Source organism: Malaclemys terrapin, chromosome 2, assembly GCF_027887155.1.
Source record: "Malaclemys terrapin pileata isolate rMalTer1 chromosome 2, rMalTer1.hap1, whole genome shotgun sequence".
Taxonomy (NCBI): Eukaryota; Metazoa; Chordata; order Testudines; family Emydidae; genus Malaclemys; species Malaclemys terrapin.
Genome location: NC_071506.1, coordinates 111,963,819 through 111,986,487, shown reverse-complemented (window position 1 = coordinate 111,986,487; position 22,669 = coordinate 111,963,819). Strand labels below are relative to the sequence as shown.

At 42.7% G+C, this 22,669-nt stretch overlaps 1 protein-coding gene across 9 annotated transcripts in view; it reads left to right on the top strand.

Moving 5' to 3' along the window:
- PHACTR1 (phosphatase and actin regulator 1) overlaps positions 1 to 22,669 on the top strand; it is a 418,901-nt gene that overhangs the window by 211,750 nt on the left and 184,482 nt on the right. Inside the window, exon 1 of one of the 9 annotated variants that reach the window (XM_054018769.1) lies at positions 7,992 to 8,064. The exons of 7 other annotated variants lie outside the window; for them this stretch is intronic. The gene's annotated coding sequence lies outside the window, so the exon portion shown is untranslated. Of the gene's footprint in view, positions 1 to 7,991; positions 8,065 to 9,019; positions 9,104 to 22,669 lie in introns of those variants that run through there. One more of the 9 variants, XM_054018767.1, reaches the window with a different exon arrangement.

Here is a 22,669-nt window from a genome sequence, read left to right as displayed (position 1 = left end):
TATTGGGAGTCAGTAGCCACTGGCAGGTGGGTGGTGAGGAGTGAGTGGATGAGTGAATGAGAAGGTAAACACCTGTACAATTTTTACGGGGAATCTCAGGGGAAGAACACATAGCACTTGCCTTCAAAGGAGGCAATTAGAAAGCAATAACTGCAGGAAAAAATTAACCAAAGCTATGGACTTGCCCCGATTACTTCAGTGGAGCTATGCTGATTTATATCTGGTGCCTTGTATAAGGTCACCCAAAACTAAGACTAGGTTCATAAAGGTTGTTTGCAAGCCTTAACCAATCTTTAGACAGGTTTGCTCTGAATTTTGAGTTTGCAACAACACTGGAAACCTGGCAAGTTTCACGTCATTTCAGGTTGCATTGCAATGGTTGCACATTGCTCTAGTAATTATGATTATTCCTTGGTTTTCTCTATATTTACTGTGTCCTCCTGAAACAATTGCAATAAGTAATACAGAAATTCTCCAAGCAGCTCGCACTTGTGCCTTGTTTGCAATACCTGTTGGTCATAGGTAGTTTTACTTACTCATATATTTTTGCTGGCTCAAATAGCCATTTCTTGGCAGCAGGGAGGCCAGAAAAAAACCTGAAAATGAATCAGTCCTGCATGCGTCCCTCACAGAGTTGGCTGAGTACTTAGCCTCCTGTCCACCATATGTTCAGGCTATTCATCTGGTCTCTATCACTTCCTCCTTACCTCACAGGTCTTGTCCGAGTATTCTGTAGAAGAGTGTAACCTTATAAAGAATTATAAATCCAAATGGGTACCAGACTGTGTTCCTACACTTTTCCTGGTCTTGTAGCAGCAGACTCTCCCTCTGGTGGGCAAGAAGCAGGAGGTGGGGAGCTAACTTTCTTTAGTTAGTTAGTTAGTTATTTTATTTATGAGCACAGGGAAGAGTGTTTTGGAAAAAGCTGTATGATGTATCACACTTTGTATTCATTCCACTTCAGGCAGTACATAACTGGTTGGGAAGCTGACAAGTGTTTGAGTCTAGAAATTGCCACTGCCTTTGCATGTTTGTGGCTTTGGTTTACAACAGCAGTGTTTATACATTGTTAAACTGACTACAGGAGGGGTAGGCAAACGACAGCCTGGGGGCCGCATTAGGCCCTCCAGATGTTTTAATCCGGCCCTCAAGCTCCAGCCGGGGAGTGGAGTGGGGGGTTGCCCCACTCCACACAGCTCCCAGAAGCAGTGGCATGTCCCCCCTCCAGCTCCTATGCATAGGGGCAGCCAAGGGGTTCTGCACGCTGCCTCTGCAGCGCCCATTGGCCAGGAACCATGGCCCATGAGAGCTGCAGGGGCGGTGCCTGCAGACAGGGTGGCACACAGATCCACCTGGCCACACCTCCCGTGTAGAAGCTGGAGTGGGGACATGCCGCTGCTTCTTGGAGCTGCTTGAGGTAAGAGCCACCTGGAACCTGCACCCCTGCACCCCAACCTCCTGCCCAGCTCTGATTTTTCCCCCCTTCCTCCCTCTGAACCCCTCAGTCCCAGCCCAGACCACCCTCCTGCACCCCTAACCCCTCCTCCCCAGCCGGAGCCCTTCCACACACACCCCCGCACCCATTCCCCAACTTCCTGAGCAGTCATGGCCTGCCATTCAATTTAAAAAGTTTAAATTTTGCCAAAAAGTTTGCCCACCCCTGGATTATAGATTTGATCCTGATCTCTCCTCAGCATTAGAGTGTTTGTAATTTCATTGACTTCATTGGTTTTACTCCTGACTAACTCTGGTATCATAGAGATCTGAATCAGGTCCAAAGACTTAAGGGGAAATCCTGGCCCCACTGAAGTCCTTGGGAATTTTTCTATTGACTTCAATAGGGCCAGAATTTCACCTTTAATATTTTCTATATTATTCCTTCCTGCTCAGAACACTACCTGGCTCTAATATTAGTTCTGCCCTCTTATGACCCCACCTCCATATTGGTTCGTTATATGTGTTCACTTAGGCTATGTCTACCCTACAAGCTGAGGTGTGATGCATTGTAATCCTGGTAGCACCGGTAGTGGCAGCGGAGGCCTGTCTGAGTTTTATGCACCATATGGTGTTGTGCCAAAATAGAGCAGGGCTTCTCCTAAGTGAAGAAATGACTGTGTAACAACACAGCACGCACCTGGGACATCGTGGGCCCAGCAAGAAGAACAAGAAGTACCACATTGGCTGTTAATCAGAGTTTAAAAACACGGGGGAAACCAAGAAAGGGTGATTTCATTCCCTTCTCTTTGTGCGTTTCTGTAACATTTGTGATCTCTTGACTCTTGGGCTCTGTGTGGAGCAGCTGTGATTGTTGTGGAAAGACATGGGTGTGTCTGCAGAAACCAAAGGTCGCCCTCCATTTCAGGAGGTGGGGTTCTGCGCTGCAGGGAGTCGCAGGCTGTGGTCTACACCAGGCTCTGGTTGCTCTGTTGGGCTGGAGTTTATGTAATGTTTAAATTTTAAAAAAGTGAGCGTTCAACACACACGCTCCGTCTCTAAAAACCTGTTGGTTATTATTTGTATTGCAGTAGTGCTTGGGAGCCCCAGTCATGGACCCAGATCCCATTGTGCTAGGCGCTGTACACGCAGAGACTGACAGCCCCATAGCTTTACCATTAGATACCTGCTGGCAAGGAACTCTCAATAAGGGATCCTCCACTCTGGAACTTACTTACTTTCTTTGCAACTTTCTGGTTCCCTAAAAGGGTCATCTGGTTTTCTAGTCTTTTCCCAGGTGATAAGTAGAGGGTGCTGTTGAATGGGATGTTAAGTTGATGGTTGATCGGTCTTTTGCTGTCATTGGTCCAGTTTATGCATATTTTCTCCTTCATTTAGAGAGTGTTGATTTTAGATATTTAAATAGTACAATAAAATACATAAATATAGTCTACCCTGTAGTACCCGATAGCACCTGTCTCTAGTTAGTCATTGCACACAGCCTGCAGTATTTGATTTTATGCTTCCATTTACTGGGCTGTGCTGTTTGTGATGGAATAAATGCCTATAAGACTCACCACCAGACCAGATTCTGGTTCAGCTTGGCACTTTCTTGTCATCACCATCCCTAACGATGGTTTCTGCACTGGAGTGGGGGGAGGGACAGCATTGGAATTAATTCCAGCTGTAAAAACCTAGAGGTCAATTTCCCTCTCCTCCTGATGCCATGACAAGGTTTAGCAGAGCTGCAGCAATAGTGCACTGTTTGTTAGTGAGCTTTCTCTGAAATAGTCTGATGGAGGAAGCACTACAGGCTCCCTATTATTTGTAACTAGAGGGGGTCAAAATGTTTTGAAATGTATCGAAAAAAATCTGCTGACATTTCAAATTGCATAAAAAAAAAAAAGGGAGAAAAGTTTTGATTAAATGTTGGGGGGGGGGGGGGGGGGGCGGTTCCTCATTTTAAGACCTGCCCTAGTTCTCACTATACCTTATATTCTTGTCCTGCCCCTAATGGCAGTATGGTACAATGTTTATATGTACTGTGCCCATTGATAACTAGCTGCACTATAATATACAGTTCATAGTAGAAAGGGAAGAGGAAACAAAAAGGGAAAAGTTATACAATATTTGCCAAAGCAAAGAGATCCCAAATATCGATCAGCAGGTAGATATTAAAACAAATAGGTCAAGTGAACAAAATAAATACTTATTCAGTAAATAAGGCTAAAGAGCTATGCAAAATAAGGATTTAATATAATCTCGCAGGATCACTAACATTTCAGCTTGCAGCCACTGAGATGGCCTCAGCCTGTGACCTAAGATCTATGGGGATACAGATCCTTAACCCCAGTATACATCATTTGTACTGATCTGCTGCTGCAAAGAGAACCTGGTCGGAAGCTTTCTTACAATCCCAACACCTGCTCCTCTGCATAAAGAGCAGGAGAGGGTAGACGTGTACAGTGCTCCAGCTGATCTCAAGCCTCTGGGCTGCTCTGAGTTGTATCAGGTGCTTACCCAGCCCCATGGGATTGGAGAAGGTGGGCAGAAAACCCTCTTTTAACCACTCTCCAGTTGAACTGAGTACTGGTCTGGGGCACCTGAAAATCTGAGCCTGGATGTTTTTTAGCGGACTGGTTCCATTGCTGCTTTCTGCCTTTACAGGAATAATTTGAAAACCACTAAACAGTGTCATAAAGAGGAAGTTCCCAGCCAGGTAATCTTGAGATATGAGGACATGAGTTCCAGGGGAAAGATGGGCCGAAGCTCAAAGTTTGGATCTGAATGTGACTCTTGATCTGAGCTGACGTTAGGTTTCATTGTATTCAGATCTGGGTTTCTGGTTTGGAGACTTCTTCACCACCAATTTGGAATAAAGGTGATATTTGTATTCTAGCTGGTCTAGGGCTACAACTGAGATTCTAAACCCATTGTTCTAGACAAAGAGATCATAAAAGACAGTTCCTGCCCTGAGGGGTTTACAGCCTACACAGGCAAAGAGTAGAAGGGAAACGGAAAAACAGAGAGGTGAAATGACTTGCCCAAGGTAACATAGAAAGTCAGTTGCAGAGGTTGGAATAGAACACAAGTTTCCTGATGCCCAGTCCAAAAGATCACTCTGGCTCTATCCTCTTTTAGGAGCCACAATGCAGTAAGAAGTGCTAGGGTTCACAAACACTTATTGCAGCAGTGAACAGAAAGGGTTGTTACAGCTTTTTTGGCTTTCGTTAAAAGCAAGACAAAGCAAGTTATTTCCTGTAGGAATACTGCAGTATGTTCATCTTCTATTATTTGTGCTAGAAATTATTAGCAGTGGCAGCTTTTACCGTAATTACACAGATCATAATTAAAACATATTTTTGTCTTATGAGCTGTGGCAAATTCAGACTTTCTATAAGGCAGCTCTTGGGAATGAAAGCAGTTTGCATGTTATAGTGAAGTGCATGTTACAAAAGAAGTATGGGCAGATGGGTTCAGGACTTGTTTGCATCCAAAGTACATAGCACCTGCAGGAGACTATGTGCCAAACTTTCTCATGGGTAATTTGGGTTCAGATCTGAATGGAATCTGTGTTGCCCATTGGGCAAGCTTGTGACCATACGTGCTTCCCAAAACACAGCAGAATAGCTGGGGCTCTACTGTCCAGTGGGGAAGGCCTGCAGGTGCACACTGTGGGGCAGCATCCTGTGGTGGTGTCCGCCACAGCAGCGAAGGGTCGTGGAGGTATGACGATGGGTAAACCAACAGAGAGGTGTAGGCAGGACCGTGGGTGTAACTAAATAGATACAGTAGTCAGCATCCCTGGCTAATGGAGGGGTGGGTAGCAAGTGCAGCCTCTACTACTGCCTGTCTGCTTATATGGCCTCCGTCTCTGTATTTTTCTGAATGCTTCTTAGACGTCTATGCATTTTTTCTCATAACACTTGTGTGAACTAGAGAAATGTTCTCATCCCTATTCTATAGACGAACTGAGAGACAGAGCAATCTTAAGTGACTTATCCAAGGTCACACAAGAAGCCTGTGGTAGTCAGGAATTGAACTACATTCTCCTGAGTCCTAGCCCAGTGCCTTAACCACAAAACCATTTGCCCCCATCTAGCAGCAGCTATACAAGTACTCCGCACCTTCAGTCTCCCTCAGAGACCTACCATGCAAGGCCTGTTTACTCAAGCCTTGTGCAGCGTTCCAGGATTGGTCAGCAGGGAGCAGATATGTTGAATAGGAAGTTAGACCAAACCAGAGGGCTAGATCTGAAACCCTCTACGCTTTGGGAAAGCTTGCATCTGGAGTTACTTTGCCTCTCTTGACCTACTTCTCCATTGAGGCCATGTAAAACTCCAACTGTACGCAGCTCTGAACTTTGGGAAGTTCATGACGTAGCTTGTGGCTACCCCTAACGTTTACAGAACTACTTTTTGATTTATAACCATGTTTTACCCAATTTGAGGAGTTAGTGAGATGGTGGTAGAGGAAATCCAGAGGGCCTGAGCTCCAATTTTGGCCAATGAATGAATGAAGTAGCTAATTTTCAGCTGTTTTCTTTTGGAATTTTTAATCTAACATACATTTTTGCTGAGTGACTGACTCTCAATCTCCGTTAGAGTACTTTTTAAAATGCATTCACCATTATAAATGGGATGCACATCTATTAGCACATCTATTGAGACTCTAATCCTGCATTTCTTGTGCCCCCAAAACTCCCACTAAAGTCAATGGGGAATTTTGGATGAGCAACTAATGCAGGGTCAAGCCCTGTGTGACGCTAGTGATGTAGCTAACCTGAAGTGACTGACTCCATTTGACACAAACACACCCGCAGGGTGATGTGTAGGCTGTGTCGCATGGCTGAGTAAATGGCATGATTCTACTGGGAGCGTTTTTCAGCCCATGTTGCAGTGAGGTCTAACAGTATCTAATCTGACTGTGAACCATGCCAAGAAAAATGAAGTATTGCAATTTTTGCTGTAAAAGGCATCTCAAGGTTCAGTTCCCAGTGCTGCCAGGGGAGAAGTGACACCTGCGTCAGAACAATGCATGGTAAGCAGGGCAGCAGTTCCTCACGTGTGATTTTTATTTATTCATTTATTTTGAAAAATCAAGGAAGAGGGACAGAAAATATTAATTAAAAACATTGGGCAAAATCCTGAAGTCTGCCTCCTCTGTCAGGCAAAACTCCCCTTGGTTTCAATGATAGTTGCGGGTAAGAATGGAATGAAAACTGATAGGGCTTAGGGACAGTCTCATTTAGCCTATGGAGTGTCTTAAAATGTCATGTGACAATGGCAAAGAATTTCAGAGTGAGTCACTTTCTTCTATCGCTGAACAGGGAACTTTATTAAAAATAAAGGTACCAGCACTATCCCTAAAATTACTCTCTCTCTCTCTCAGCTACGTTGTAGAGCTTCAGCCTAGAACTCCCCCAACCTGCTTTCCAGCTACAGATTTAAAGGAACAGCGCTCCCTCTTCACGAGATTTTTCTCATCTCTCCCTTCCCCTCTTCTCCTATACTACTTTCCCCAGGCCCTGCAGGACCCAAGTCTCCCTTGCTTCCCTCCCTCTTTCTCCCCCCACTCCCACTACCCCCCCAGTACATCTCTGTTCAGTGTTCCAGGTCCTTCTCTGAAGCACTTCTTCAGCAGAGGGACAGACAATTTGAAGCTGCTTGGTATCTTTACAGTACTCTGAATCTGGGCAATGTAGTTTTTTCCTATTGGGCGGTCAGTCGGCAAAGGGGATGACAGATCATATGACATTAGCTAAATATTCCCCTATAAGCCAGGAGCTTTCTGAGGGCCTTTGAAAAGCCACTGCCCTGACTACAAGTATCCAGAGATGGTATTGCAGCTCTTCAGAGCAGCTGCACTTTAGGAAAGGGGGCGAAGAGACACAGAGAGGGTATTCATCCTGAGATTAGTAGTCCGAACAGACTCACAGTGGCTGCACTCCTCCTTGGTGAGCCATGGTCGGGGTTGGTCTAGGAAGAGCGATTCCATTCCAGAGAAGCCTGCGTTGATGTCACCAGTCATTGCCAGCTAGTATCAATGGCTGTCATTGAGAACCACCAGACAGATGCCGCCACTGTATTTTAAAAGAGTCAAACAGAATTTGGAAAAGCCAGAGTGAAAGGACTATTTAAAAAAAGAGAAAAGAGCAAAACTGGCTGTGATAGGTGCATATAGTCCAATGGGCTTTAGTTCTCAAATAGCCAAGGGAGTCTGCAGAGGAGCAGTAGAGGGGGAGCCAGCCTTGATCAATATGCTGGATGATTTTTCCTTTGTGTGTAAAATATTAATTATAACGGACTAGGCTGTGGTGCTGCCTGAGAACAGGCAATGTTGTTGTGTTCAGTGGGCTGGAGAATTGCAGCTTGTCCTGCAGAAGGAACACAGCATTGACTGTCCCTGCGCGTACAGTACCAAAGGTTTCCAACAACACTGATACTCTGTATGGTAATTCTCACATTTGTTCGCCAGAGGAGGGGGTGAGGGAAAGGGAGGAGGCGTTGGGGAAGCATGGGGGCAGCTCTGCACTCATGGGAAGCATGCAGCAAGCAAGGTAGCTGAAAATAATTAAGCTCTGATTTGCTGATGAAGCTGTTTAGAATCCATGGCTGAGAAGTATCACAGGTATGGACAGAGGAGCGACATGCTGAGAGCATCCTCCAGCCAAGATGATTGGTTAAGGCAGCTGGGTCACAGAGGCCACCAAGGCTCAGGCAGTGCTTCTCACTCGCTCTCTTCACCCCCCCCCCCCTTCCCGCTTCTCCTTAATCCTTGGTGTGTGTGTGGCAGATAAACGCTAAGGCGAGAGTGAACGGATGGCAGATTCCACACACATCGGGCAGTCTGGGATGCTTGCTTTTTCTTCTTCTTCGGGCTGCAGGGAGGGCTCTGTTCCAGACATGAGTGGGGAGAAACCTAAAAAAAAGGCTTTCTATCTAGTGAGGATGAAGCCACTGAAGGAGCCTGCTACCAACAACAACAATGTATCTTTTGTGATACACTGTCACATAGGCAAGGAGATCAAACATATATGCAGCAACTGCAGTCGCGGGGAGGAAGCCCGTGACGGTGAGTGCTGTGATTTTGTGTGTGAGAGAGACAGAAAAGTATGTTTGCTGGAAGGGTATGCGTGCACTACTGTCAGATGCTTGATGCTTAGCTTGCTACTTAATGGACTGCAGGAAAATAGAACAGGAGGCACAGAATGAATGTAATGAGCAAGTATTCAGCATAGTGACCAGAGAGAAGCCAAGAGAACAGTTATCTTAATAACCTCGTGTTAACCGCTAATGGGGAAAACGTGCTCTCATTGCCATAGAAATTAGTGCATCTATTCATTGGTTTCACCATGGTTGCTATGAATTTATTATACCAGTGTTTCTGCCTTGGTGCATCAACTTTTTCTTCACTGTGCAGCAGTAGAGTTTGCCAGACTTAATTATCAGTATTTGGAAGAGTGTGTTACGTGGAATCAATCTTGTGTGATATTTCGCCATGCTGTCAGCAACAAATCACTGGGGGGTGTTTGTGGTTCTATTGGGATTAATATAGTGTCCTTCAGCAGACAACTGCTATCACATCCTCCCCCACTCCTTTTGGGATTGAACAAAACCTCAAAAGGTATTCCAGGAGAGTGATCATAAAATCACAGGTGTTTGTACTGGTAAGTATACGCTTTTTATGTTCTGTAAAAGCAGTGTATAAAGAGAGCGATGACAAATTGTTTGGATATTGCTAGAGTCAGCAATTAGGAGAAGGAGAGAATGAGAAGAGGCATAAAACCATCCATGCAGAAATATCCTCACAGATGGTACCCCACGTCCTTGTTTAATATGAGTTTGTTTTGTTGTGTTGCTTTACATTTTACTTCAGATTTGAAGGTTCTTTAGTTAGAGCTAGTTAAAACTGATACAGTAGGCAGAGCTCATTTCCTGAAGGTCAGAGAGGTTTTTGATTATAAATGTGACTATGAAAATGTAATAACTCTCTGGGGCTGCTCACTGTTTGTGGTGCTTGCCCCTTTATTTCACAGCTTTTGACACTTTTAAGCTGGTTCCGGAATTAACAAAAGCCTGCTTAGTTTGCTCTCAGCAAAGGAACAAAATATTATTTGGGATCTGCTAGTCCTTTGTCAGCCACTGGTCTGCAGCTTAATGAAGTAACTATGGTTTTGCTAATGTCTCTTCAAAATTAGAGCCCTGATAGTGTAATTATAGTTGCCTTTGATTTAAATTGCAAGTGAAGCTGAATGGAATTCCTTTCGGTGTAGAGTATGGATAGTCTTGGAATCCTGGAAATACACATTGGGTTAAACTCCCTATTGGTTACACCGGTGCAATGGAGAGAAGAAATCAGGCCATGCTATATGCCTTTTTAAAAAAGTGCTTCTCCTCTCTCCTCCCCTCCCCTCCCCCCCACCTACATATTGTTGATGACAGCAAGCCCTATGAAAATTAAATTAAGAGATTTGGAAAGCAGTCGCAGGTACTTTACAGTATTAGCATGATTCATTTATCCCTAAAAACAGACTAAGCCACTTTTTAAAAATATGCATTGTCAGTTTAATTGAATTGATGTGTAAATAGATTACATCAATATCCTTTTTCAGTTTCCACAGCCTTGTATGTATAATTGCAAGCACAGTAAGAAGAGATCGTAGGTGTCTTTTCTTTTAACAAACGTGTATGTGTATGCTTAAGTGTATAACCTCAGTTGCATATATCCTTTACAGTACTATGCGTCTGAGAGTCTGCTAATCTCCCTTCCTTTTATGTTAGTTTGTTCAATCTCTAATTTTCAGTGGGATGTAGACTAATAACAATATCCTACTAGTTATGAGATAACCCAGAAATACAAAAGCACAAAAAAGGCAGGCTTTCAGTTTACAGACCTTTGAGACATCTCAGAATTCTGATTTTTACCTCATGGTACAGTGGTATATTTCATTCTTCCTCATTTAAATGGTCTTTGACCACAATTTTAAAAGGATAGAGTTTGATTTACAACTATTAACTCTTTTCTTGCTACAGGTGCCATAAGTTTCTCATGGAATGCTAGGAAGTAATGAAACTGTATTTCCAGCTATGTTGGCTGAGCTTAATGCAGAAAGTGAGAAGTCAGTGAAGGAACTTGAGCACGTAGATGGGCATGGTCAGACCCATGAGAGAGGAATTCATTTTAGCAGCTGCATTTTGGGATGGACTGATGAAGTGGGAAGTAAGCAGTCCAAAGAGTAAGAGGTTGCAGTACTCAAGGTGGAAAGTGAAGAAAGGTTTTAGCAGTAGCATGGAAAGTAGAGGATGAACTTAGAGCTTGTGTAGTCTGAGAATTAAAAAGATCTGAAAAAGAGGAGTGTAAAGCACTAGGGCTGCCTGTCTGGGTATCTGAGAGGATGGTGGTGGAAATGGAAGGGGCACAGAACTGTTTGTGAGGAAAGAGGAGTTCAGTTTTCACCCTCTGAAGTTTGAGTTGGCATCTGGCCATCCAGGATGAAATGTTCCAGGGGCAGTCAGATATGCAAGACTGAACAGACAGGAAGAGGTCAAGGAGGGACAGGTACGAGTCCTCATCTTAGAGATGATAACTGAAGCCATGAGAGCAGATGAGGTCACCTAGGAATAGAGTCAGAAGAAAAGAAAAGAGGAGAGGAGTGAGGACAGAAGAATACCAGTAAGGCGCTGAAGAAGGATGGGAGGCAGGAGAGAATAGAGTCTCAAAAGCCCCAGGAAGAGAGCAGAGGTGGAGCGACAGTGTTTTGAAAATGACAGAAAGATCAAAGAGAATGAGAATATGCCCGATACTTAACCAGGGGGAGACTTGGTAAGAGGAGATTCGCAGGGGGTAGAGAAGGGGTGGAATTGGATTACAGCAGATCCAAGTGCTGTGGCAGTTGAGGTGATCAGCATATTCTGGGACATGCTGAGTACCTTCAAATCACATTGATTTCAGTAGCTGCTGAGCGTGATCCTGGGCGGACTGGGCCTGAGTAGACTGCATGCTTGAGGATCTCCGAGGCATTGAATTGGTAGTTGGAAAGGCAAGTATGGAGAGAGGAGATTTTTGGTTGTTTTTTATTTAGGCAGAAGGGTATGTTCTTACCACAGGTTAACTAATGCAGGGTAAAATCCTAATGAAGTGTTTTGTTTTCACACGTGTTAGCTATTCTAGGTAAATGCTAGGCTCCCCCATGGGGTATATCTACACTGTAGTTGCAGGGTGCAATTGCAGCTCAAGCAGACATACCCATGTTATCTTTAATCTAACTACCACAGGGACCCGCAGCAGTGAAGCTGCATCAGCATGTGCTTCAGGGCAGGCTATACAAACCAACCTGGAACCCTGGGTAATTATTCATACAGCTAGTGTGCACGCTGCCATGGCTTCACTGTTACGGGACTTGAGCTAGCTAGACTACAGCTAGATCAGGTATGTGTACTTGATTTGCATTCACATCCTATAGTTGCAGTCTAGACATGCCCATAGGGGGGAGGGATAGCTCAGTGGTTTGAGCGTTGGCCTGCTAAACCCAGGGTTGTGAGTTCAGCCCTTGAGGGGGCCCACTTAGGGATCTGGGGCAAAATCAGTACTTGGTCCTGCCAGTGAAGGCAGGGGGCTGGACTCAATGACCTTTCAAGGTCCCTTCCAGTTCTAGGAGATAGGATATCTCCATTCATTCATTTATTTATTTATTTATTTATTGATAGCCTCTACCTCAACCTGCTCACATGGGAGAAAGCTACAAACTGTCTTGTCTTTACAAGGGTTTTTACCAGTGCTAGTTACCATGTTAGCTAATGCGCAGCAAAAAAACCACTTTTTTCCCTAGTGTGGATGCATCGTAAATTAAAGAAACACCCAGATTGTGTACCTTTTGTACCCAACCCTGTTCTAGAAGTATTGTGGGGTTACACTATCCCAAGGGGTGATCTGGGAGCTCCTGCAAGCACAGAGTGTGTGCTATTATTTGATGCAACCACCATCTCTTTGGGTCCCTTCTGCACAGCTGGTTAATTCTACTGGCCAGAATGTAGCATGTAGCTAGAATCCCATCCCTTCATTCACTTTAGAGTGTTTTGCACACCAGGGAGTAACAAAAAGAGCTGTCCTTGTGCTGATGAAGCACAGGGATTGCTGTTGGGCCTGGCCCTTGCATAGGGACATAGGATCAGGCAGGATTGTGTGTGACATAACACATAGGTATTTTTGTGGTACCTATTTAAGGAATGCAAATTCAAAGGGCTACAGTAGCAAGCTGATTTACATGATGCTTTCCTTAAACATTGGACATTGAAACAGTTTCAACTGACAAGTCTGAAGTTAAAGAAAAAGGGGGAAAATCACACCTTCAATCTTTAGGTGCTGAAATAGGGTCAAATGAACTTCCTTACCTAAAACTTAATTTCTCTGCCTGAGGCAAGTAGTTAACTACATTTGTACAGCACTGTCATGAATCATTCATATTCCGCTAAACTGCTCATGGCAGAAATCTCTAGCCCCAAAATAAAATGGCTGTACACAATCAAAGATCTTTGCAAGCCTTGGCTAACCATGAGAGGTTCACTGGCAAGACTGTACAGAACATCACTCAGGAGAGCATTGGGCTTGTTATAGAGAGTCCTGGCAATCATTTAGACATAAGGCCCTGTAGAACTCCCAGTATCGACTGAGGTCTTTGAGGAAACCACAGATGACAAGCGGGGAACCCTACTGGGGAAATTAGATAACGGAGCAAAAAAAGTCACTGCTTCCCAAGGCGAGGCCCAACGATCAGGGTTCCAGTTCTTTGCAGCCTGCCCCCAGGAGTCTGAGTAATTCCCTTTTTCTCCAATGAAAGTTAGTGGTAACCTGGAGGAGAAAGTGCAGCAGACTTCCCTGTTACAGAACAGTATGTTCGTATAATTGTTTGCAGTTTTAAAACTGGGAGGGGAGGAAGAGAAAAGAATACTTTTGGGGTTATTTACTCACAATTGTGAAAAAAAGAAAACAAAAGAAATGGGGGTGGAAAAGGCAAACATGGGCTTGGTATTTTTTTTTATTTCATTTTTTGTGTTTGTGACATTTTGATCATCCTATCTCATTCTCTTTAGACACTACTGATTGCAGAGGTGTACTGTAGAGAGTGTTATTAGGGGAAAGACCCATCAGTCTGCCATCACCTTCCAGTTTCAGTGTCTTTAGGGAGCAGCCAAGTGGTCTGCTCCAATCTTGCGTCTCTCTGTGGACCCTGCTGTCTTCTAAGCTTAGATGCCATCTTTCGAGGTGACATGGCTTCCTGCTCTCCCATGCTGAAGATCAAATTGGAAAATATTGTTATTTAAGCCTGTCAAAGAGAGGCCTGGGCAACACTGAATGCTCGCCATTAAAACTTTGGTGGTCCAAAAAGCAAACAAAATGTTAGGAAGTATAAAGGGTGGGATAGCAAATAAAGTTGAAATTACTGAAATGTCAGTCTATAACTCAGTGGTTGTCATCACCTTGAACACTTTGAGTTCTGGTCATTCTGTCCCAAAATCAATAGAGCAGAAATAGAGGGAGTTCAGAGAAAAGTGGTCAAAATGATTAAAAGCACTGAAATACTTCCACGTGAAGGGAGATGGTGAGTAAAAAGGGACATGATAGGGGTGTGCAAAATAATGAATAATATAGAGATGGTAAAGCGGGTGTTTCTATTTAACTCTTCTCTTGCTGCAAAAACCTGGGAACATTTCATGAAATGATAAAAGAAAATATTTTTGTACATAATGTAGAATTAACCAGTGACACTCATTACCACAAGATTATCAGTGAAGACAAGACCTTAGTGAGATTTTTAAAGGGATTAGATGTTTATTTGGATAATGAGAACTTCTATAGTTAGAATTTAAAAATATTTTTATAAGGACTGTACTGTGAATTCTTACACTTCAGAGAAATACCCCACAACTAAATGATAGGATTGAGGAAGAAAGTTTCCCTGGGGACAGGTTATTCCATAAATATCCACTAGACATTATTGCACCTTCTTCCAGAGCATCTGATGCTGGCCACCGTAAGAGAGAGAGATACCAAACTGGATGGACCATTGGTCTGAACAAGCATGTTGTTCCTTATTCTTATAGATGTTTCATATGTTTTCCCCCTTAATGTTATTATTTGATCCATGTTTATACCTCAGCCACAGATATGATCAATAGTTTTCTCATCTCTCCTTTTTGTATTTTCAAATATTGTCCCTTTACTTATTTGCCCCTCCTTAGTGGAGTTCTCCATAGCAGGATGTTTTGCATGGCTGACTGTTTCTTATGTAAAACAAAGCTTCTGATTCGTTAATGGAAAACATGAGTTGTGGGAGCAGCATACCTTAAATCAGGTATTATTACTGTTTATTAATAATAATAATAATAATACCATGGCACGAATCTGAGTAAGGAGCTGAGTACAGGGAGATATTGGGAAGGTAGAAAAGAGATCAGAAGAGTAGATCGAATCCAGTCTTCAAATAAATGGTTGTTTTCTTCCTTTCTCCTGTCTTTTTCATTCACATTTTTTCTCATGTATTTTTGCATCTTTTTTTGGTTCAGGCAAAATTATATGCTTTTTGTCTAGAGTCAGAAGCAGTAAGTGCTGGTTCCTGCAAGGCGAAAAAGCATCAGGGTACAGCTGTTATGAGTTTCTGCTTGACTGGCAAAACATTGCAAAACCCTATCTTTTTAAATATACTGTTGGATGTTTAATACTGTTGCGTTCTGCTGTTCGATCAGAGTGGGAGGCAAATATTCCTCACAATTTTAATTTTTATAGCAATAACATTTTATTTCTTGCTCTATTTCAGTGCCTTGTAATAGATGTATACCTATTATTTGTTACATCAGCATGTCTTATTTGTAGTCAGACAGCATAGAAGAACATGCCTTCATGCTGTGGCCTTCTTATCCACCCCACTTATTAATCAAAGCATAATTTCAGGAGCACAGTATAAATGTACATGGTGATATCTTGCTAAGAGTCTGTCAGGATTTCCAGGAGTAATTGGATGAAGTTAAGCAAAAGAAAATTTAGCTTCTTGCCTATGAAATCTACTAGACTAGGTCTTGCAAAATTCACTGAACACCTGCTAACTGGATTAACCCACTAGGGAGAGACTGATATGAAAGATGAGGGTGCGGGGGGGCACAGGCCAGGGTTAAAGGCAGTCAGTATTGTAGTATGTGATGTCTAAGAAACCCAGTCTTCATGCCAGCACCATAAGTTTGGAAGTGGGAAGGTGCTGTGATTTTGATTAAACCAGACTCTGGGTGACAAGAGAATGGAATATATTTGGAGGCTCCATCTTTTGTATCCATCTGTAGCTAGTAGGAGTCTGATTTAAAGCTCCTCCTCTGTTTAGCTCCTGAGAAAAAGGAGGCTCTTTCATTCTCTTGTTCCTCTCCAGAGTTTTCTGGCTGCTGTGAAAGGGATGAGTCTTTACAACTCTATTCCTTTCACAGCCTCTTGGCCATAGCAAGGACAAGGAGAGGGGAAGAAAAAAAAGCCTTTGGTCCGATCTCTTTTTTCCCCTTCCCCCATCTCTGTTTTTGGCCTCACCTTACGGTAGGGGAGATGTCTGACAGAGTCATTGTGTTTGGAAAGCATCTAGTGTATTGTAGGCACTAACACAATATCAAGAACAACCACACACGCACACTCCGGTGGCGCTGCATGTACTTAAACATTGCATACAGTGAGGTAGGTAATTCTGACTAGATTAAGAATAAGAATTGCCTGCAATGTATTATTGTCTGGGTCTTTAGTAGGATTCTAATAAAATGTAAGGCCTGACATTGGCTTTCTGAAAAGTCCAAAAGAAGTAGATTCCTCACACCACCAGGTGCGCTCCTCTGTTCGCTGTCTGTAGCTGAGATTGCAGGAACATTGAGGCAACATTTAACATACAAGGTGTCAGCTCAGAAACAAATTTATTTTGCAATTTAGAAGGATGTGTAAATGGTACATTGCATAGACATCTGATGCCTTTTTCAGCACTCCTATGACTTAAAAAGAGCTTTAAGTCCAAATCCTGCCCTGTCTTGCATGGGTGTATTAGGGGAGAAGAGGGTGCAGAGAGCCACTCCCAGTGCATCAGTCCAGCATCAGGACAATGTTCTAATCCAACGCTACTATTGAAAGGGGCCCAACTACAATGCCTGCTGGCCTCAAGGGTTGTGATCCAACAGTCCCGGGATATGGCCGTATCACCAATCCCTCAGCACACATGCTACAGTATGCAACGCACACATTAGCTTGGACATTTGCAGAAAGCAGTAAATTTCACTTCACATATTTTCCTCCTGGCCCTCCCTGTTCTGAGCTGTCCTGGCCTATAGTGGAGTAATGATTATAGTGCCATAGTTCAGCAGATGCCACTCCATTTCCACCACCACCATCCCAGCAGAGAGCCATGACACTTAAGGGAAAGATTTTGCCCCTAGTCATCTTTTGCCTGACATATTTTTTTAGGCCAATAGTCTAATGGATTTGTGCACTATGGGTATAGGGCATAAATATTAAAATGGGTGCAACTTTTTGAATATGTCTTGGGAGACTATGGCAGCTGAGAATGATTTCTGTTTCACCTCCTATCACAAAAGAAATTGCATTGTCTGTTTGAAGAACAGAAGTGAAGGTATTTTAAAGTTATTCAGTTTAAAATGTCTAGAAATGCAAATGTGCAATAATCGCAAGACATGACTTTTTGAATGCAAATGTGCAATAATTGAAAAACAGGATTTTTTTAAGATGGACTTGCTTGGGTCCAGCAAAGATCTGTTAAAGTCCATATTATGTTGCAATGAGTTATGTACAAAGGAGTGCATAAATTGTGACATGGAGATACTGCTGTCTGATGAGTCAAGAATCTACGGATTAAAATGTTGCTAAGCAGACCTTTTGTGCTTTAAAGTTTTTACAGTCAGAATTTACATATTCTAGAGTCCCTAAATACATATTGACAAGATCAACTGGTTCTGGAAATGCCACTGTGGTCTATTATGTCCATGGTCCACGTATTAGAAAGCTTCTTTGGGGCCCTTGTGAGCTGTAATGTCAGTGATCCCTGTCATAAGGAGGCCCTAAGAACTCATTAACAATGTCTCCTGCACAACTATTAAGGCACAACTGCCCTGAAATTTGCCAAATTAGGAGAGGTATTCAATATAGGACAAGCAAAGTGCGGAAAAAATAATTTCCAACATGGAGACTGTCAGTTTGCTTAATTTTTGTACCATAATTTTTTTCTGTAGAAACATTATTTATTCTCTGTCAGCTGCAATTAAAACAATGCAAAGAGGATTTATGGCATGTCTTCAAATTTATCATGTCTTGTCTTCCTGATGCTACTTTACAGTCTGTTTTAAAATTGCAAAGATTACTAAAAAGCAGAGAAAGAAGGATGGATGTTGTGAGAGTTTGCTGTATTTAAGCGCGCAGGTGGTGTGGGGAGAATAGGGCTCACAAGTAAAAACAATCTCTTTCCCCTCCCCGAAACTTACCTGTGCAGCAGCAGGGCAGGATACTCTCTTCACCTTAGTGCACTTACTTTCCTAAACTATAGAAGGGGGGGGGGGGCGGATTGACTAAAGCTTTCATCAGTATTCACCATCCCCAAGGGGAATTGGTCAGCTGGCTTGTGGGTGTGAGGGCTGGGAACCTGACCCAGCATATATATTGCAGTCAATGCAAGGCACTAGATGGGGGCTCATGAAGCTCTGGTGTGTAGCCTAATTTAGGCATATTTCAGAATGCATCTTCCCCATTTTCCAGAACTGGCCTCTCTAAACATTCCTGCCCTGTACCAGCAAGATGGCTCAGGGACCCTTTGCTCCTCCCATCCTTGTATGTCTAATGAAAGTAAAGACAGTATTGTGTACTTGTAGTTTGAGTCCCAAAATATGTCCAGTAATTCTAAAGTGTGAGTGGCTTTTTATGCATTTATACTGGCCATGATGAGTGAAAATAAATATGAACACAGCTTTATCTTACTCATGCAATGTGTACACATCACAACATAAAATCATAACATGTATGTCCCTAACCGTTAAAGAAAGAATGGAGAATCGGTAATTCCTAACTTACTCTTCTCCCTTTCCCATACTCGGCGTGGTTTGCCAGAGTGGCAAGTTCAGCCCTTTATCTGATACTGCATGCCGCCACTAAAAAGTCATTGCCCCCCTCCCTTTTTTTTTTTTTTTCTTCCCCACAGTCTGCCATGGGCAATGGGTCCATATATGATGGAAATGATAAGAAATGCAAGTCCATATTGTGGGTGGGAGGTAAGTAGTTATGTTAGAAATCAGCTGAGTTGAGATAGTAGAACTGCTCCTCAAATTCAGTTGACAAACCAGGATTGCAGTTCTTTACCTACTATCAGTGCTCATTAATTTCACTATTTTGGGCTGTTGTTGCAGAGTTTTGTAAGTCTCCATTTGTGTATGTTTGTAATAGAAATGGGCCTATCACATCCACCCCAAACATCTGAACCTGGAAACAGAGCTGTTTTTTTTTTTTTTTTTAAACTGATCCCTCTGTAAAATAAAAAAAAAAAAAAAAAAAAAAAAAGAGGGCCAATCTGAAACCACTAGTTCTAAGCACCCTCGCAAATTTTGATAAGTCTGAAATCTGGATCCAAATATTGCCATTTAGGCTGTTCTCTATTGCAAATATAAAACACATATTTCTCCTGTCTTTTTGCTTTGAGATTTTTGTAATGTCTCTTTTTGCCAATTCCAGTTTAGTTAAGAGCTTTTATGAATGCAGCAATTTTGCTTAGTCAAAATTTCAAGACCCTGCTGAAAAATGTTTATGAAACTTGTAGAATATTGCAAAAGTATTTTGATCATAAAATTCAGCATGAAAGCAAGTGCATATCTCCTCTTCAAATAGCCCCAAGATGCACAATGTCTAGTTTCCCTTACTGCAGAAATAGATTGGAAGGAGTTTTTGCTGATGGTAACTCTAGTTATGTATTTCTGTATAAAAGAATAATTTTGTGAAGCCTGTATGGTAAGACCTTTGGAAAGTCATAATTCACCATTTCTAGTATATGTGCAGATTCTTTTGCACAGCACAGGCATACTGCATGGTGCCAAATGCACAGCAGCTAGTGGGTGAAAGGACGATACCTTTGTTGTGTTGTAAGAATTGACTGTGTTTCTTTATTTTTTCCACCTGCAGTATTGAAATAAAATCTACTGCAAATACCTACTGTTGTGATCCTCATAATATTACACAATGAAATTATTGTCAATTTCATGGACAAGTGGCTTTGTATAGGTAGACCCAATGTGTGCGTGGTGCCAGAATGCTTTTTTTGCAATAATGGCACAGAATAGGCCATCGGTTTCTTCCTCAAACAGCTGTGGAGGGTTGTTATTACAAAAGAATGCATTAGATTAAGAAGGCCAAGCTGAAGTGCTTTCTCTGCTGATTTATATTCCTGGTTGTGAATTCTAGTGCTGAGGAAAGGTGTCAAAATGTCAGTGCAGGGCACTAAAGTCCTCTCTCCACAGGATAGGCTGCAGCAGTGCAGGCTTCCTGTTTTGTTCTGCCAGCCTGCTTCAGCCTGACCTGGAGATGACCACATGTATGGGTGAGAGAGCAGTTCACTCCCTCACACTCACTCCATGCCTGATGTTTAGATCTGTCAGATCAGTGGCAAACACAGGAAGAGGATGCAGGGGTCAGATTCTGCCCTCATTTACAAATCAATTGGATTGCATGGGTGAAAGAAAGGGCAAAATTTACCCACAAATCCCGACTCACAGGCCAACTAATCTAATCACTAGATGTACTGGGTAAAAATCTGTCTCCACTGAAGTCAATGAGAACTTTGCCAATGACTTCCATGGGTCAGGATTTCACCAGCTATCTCGTACTTACATGCATAACACTGTTTGTTTGATATGAGTATTCTGATAACTTTGTAATCTATAGTAGTTTCTAGGTTCTCTGTATTTTTTTTTCTAGGTCTGACCTAAACTCCTTCAAATTAGCTAGGCTATTTTGGATTGATAGACTCAAAATTCTTCATGAATTTGACGCTAAGACCATAGAACCAATCTATGACTTTAATGTTTCCTAATAGTATGCAGTAATTTGTTTGACTCTGTCTATTTTTTTAAGGCAGGAAGAGGATATTTCTCTTTTGTTCACAATAGTTGTCATGAATCAAAAATGGATGCTCTCATCTAAATCTAGTGAGCAAGTGGGAAAAATACACCAGACTGAAATAACCCAATGAGATATCCTAGAATTTAATTAAAAAAAAAACATGAAAATATTGGAGATTTTGGCCAAAAAAAATAAAGAACTTTAATTTAGTTGTGGGTATTCTGCACCTCTGTGGGTACTCATCACTCCTGAAATTAAAGTCACTTACTAAGGTAAATTATCCAGCTTCCAATTATCCAGCTTCCCTATTGGCTTTAATGGGAGTAATACCAGACCATAAATGCCTGACTTTAGGCATCTTAACTTGAAAGACTTCACCTTTCCTTCTAACTCCTTGCACTGAGATTGATAGATACAAACTGGCTCCTCTCAATTAGAGTCCACTGAAACAGATTTTTGCTGCCTCTTTTTTTTTTTTTTTAACTTGCATTCAGGCTTCATTATAATTGTACCATTTGGTCTAATTACTCTTTTTCCTCTTGGCCAGCTTCCTGTCAACTTCTTTAAAGGACAGAAATAGTAGTTTATTTTTCCCCAAGAGAAGCAAACTACAGATTAAAAGGGATAGTTTGGGCAGTTTAGCTCTTAAACTAGTTACTTTGCCTTTTCTCCTGGCTGTTGTGGTGATCATAGAAGATTGGGGTTGAAGAGACCTCAGGAGGTTATCTAGTTCAACCCCCTGCTCAAAGCAGGACCAACCCCAACTAAATCATCCCAGCCAGGGCTTTGTCAAGCCGGTCTTAAAAACCTCTAACCGATTCTAGTAGTTCACCTCCCTCCTAGTGAAATAGTTTTTCCTAATATCCAACCTAGACCTCCCCCACTGCAACTTGAGACCGTTGCTCCTTATTCTGTCATCTGCCACCACTGAGAACAGCCTAACTCCATGCTCTTTGGAACCCCCTTAAGATAGCTGAAGGCTGCTATCAAACCCTCCCCCCACTCTTTTCTCTTCTGCAGACTAAATAAACCCAGTTCCCTCAGTCTCTCCTCATAAGTCATGTGCCCCAGCCCCCTAATGATTTTCGTTGCCCTCTGCTGGACTCTCTCCAGTTTGTCCACATCCCTTATGTAGTGGGGGGCCCAAAACTGGACACAATACTCCAGATGTGGCCTCACCAGTGCCGAATAGAAGGGAAGAATCACTTCCCTCAATCTGTTAGCAATGCTCCTACTAATGCAGCCCAATATGCTGTTAGCCTTCTTGGCAAGAAGGGCACACTGTTGACTTATATCCAGCTTCTTGTCCACTGTAATCCCCAGGTCCTTTTCTGCGAACTGTTGCTTAGCCAGTCGGTCCCCAGCCTGTAGCAGTGCATGGGATTCTTCCGCCCTAAGGGCAGGACTCTGCACTTGTCCTTGTTGAACCTCATCAGATTTCTTTTGGCCAATCCTCCAATTTGTCTAGGTCATTCTGGACCCTATTCCTACCCTCCAGCATATCTACCTCTTCCCCCAGTTTAGTGTCATCTGTGAATCTAATGAGGGTGCAATCCTTCCCATCATCCAGATCATTAATGAGGATGTTGAACAAAACCGGCCCCAGGACTGAACTCTGGGGCTCTCCGCTTGATAGTGGCTGCCAACTAGACATTGAGCCATTGATCACTACCCACTGAGCCTGACAATCTAGCCAGCTTTCTATCCACCTTATAGTCCATTAATCCAATCCATACTTCTTTAACTTCCTGGCAAGAATACTATGGGAGACTATCAAAAGCTTCGCTAAAGTCAAGGTATATCATGTCCACCGCTTTCCCCATATCCACAGAGACAGTTATCTCATCATAGAAGGCAATCAGGTTGGTCAAGCATAACGTGCCCTTGGTGAATCCATGTTGACTGTTCCTGATCACCTTCCTCTCCTCCAAGTGCTTCAAAATGGATTCCTTGAGGACCTGCTCCATGATTTTTCCAGGGACTGAGATGAGGCTGTGGTTCCCCGGATTCTCCTTCTTCACTTTTTTAAAGATGGGCACTATATTTGCCTTTTTCCAATTGTCCAGAACCTCCCCCAATTACCACGAGTTTTCAGAGATAATGGCCA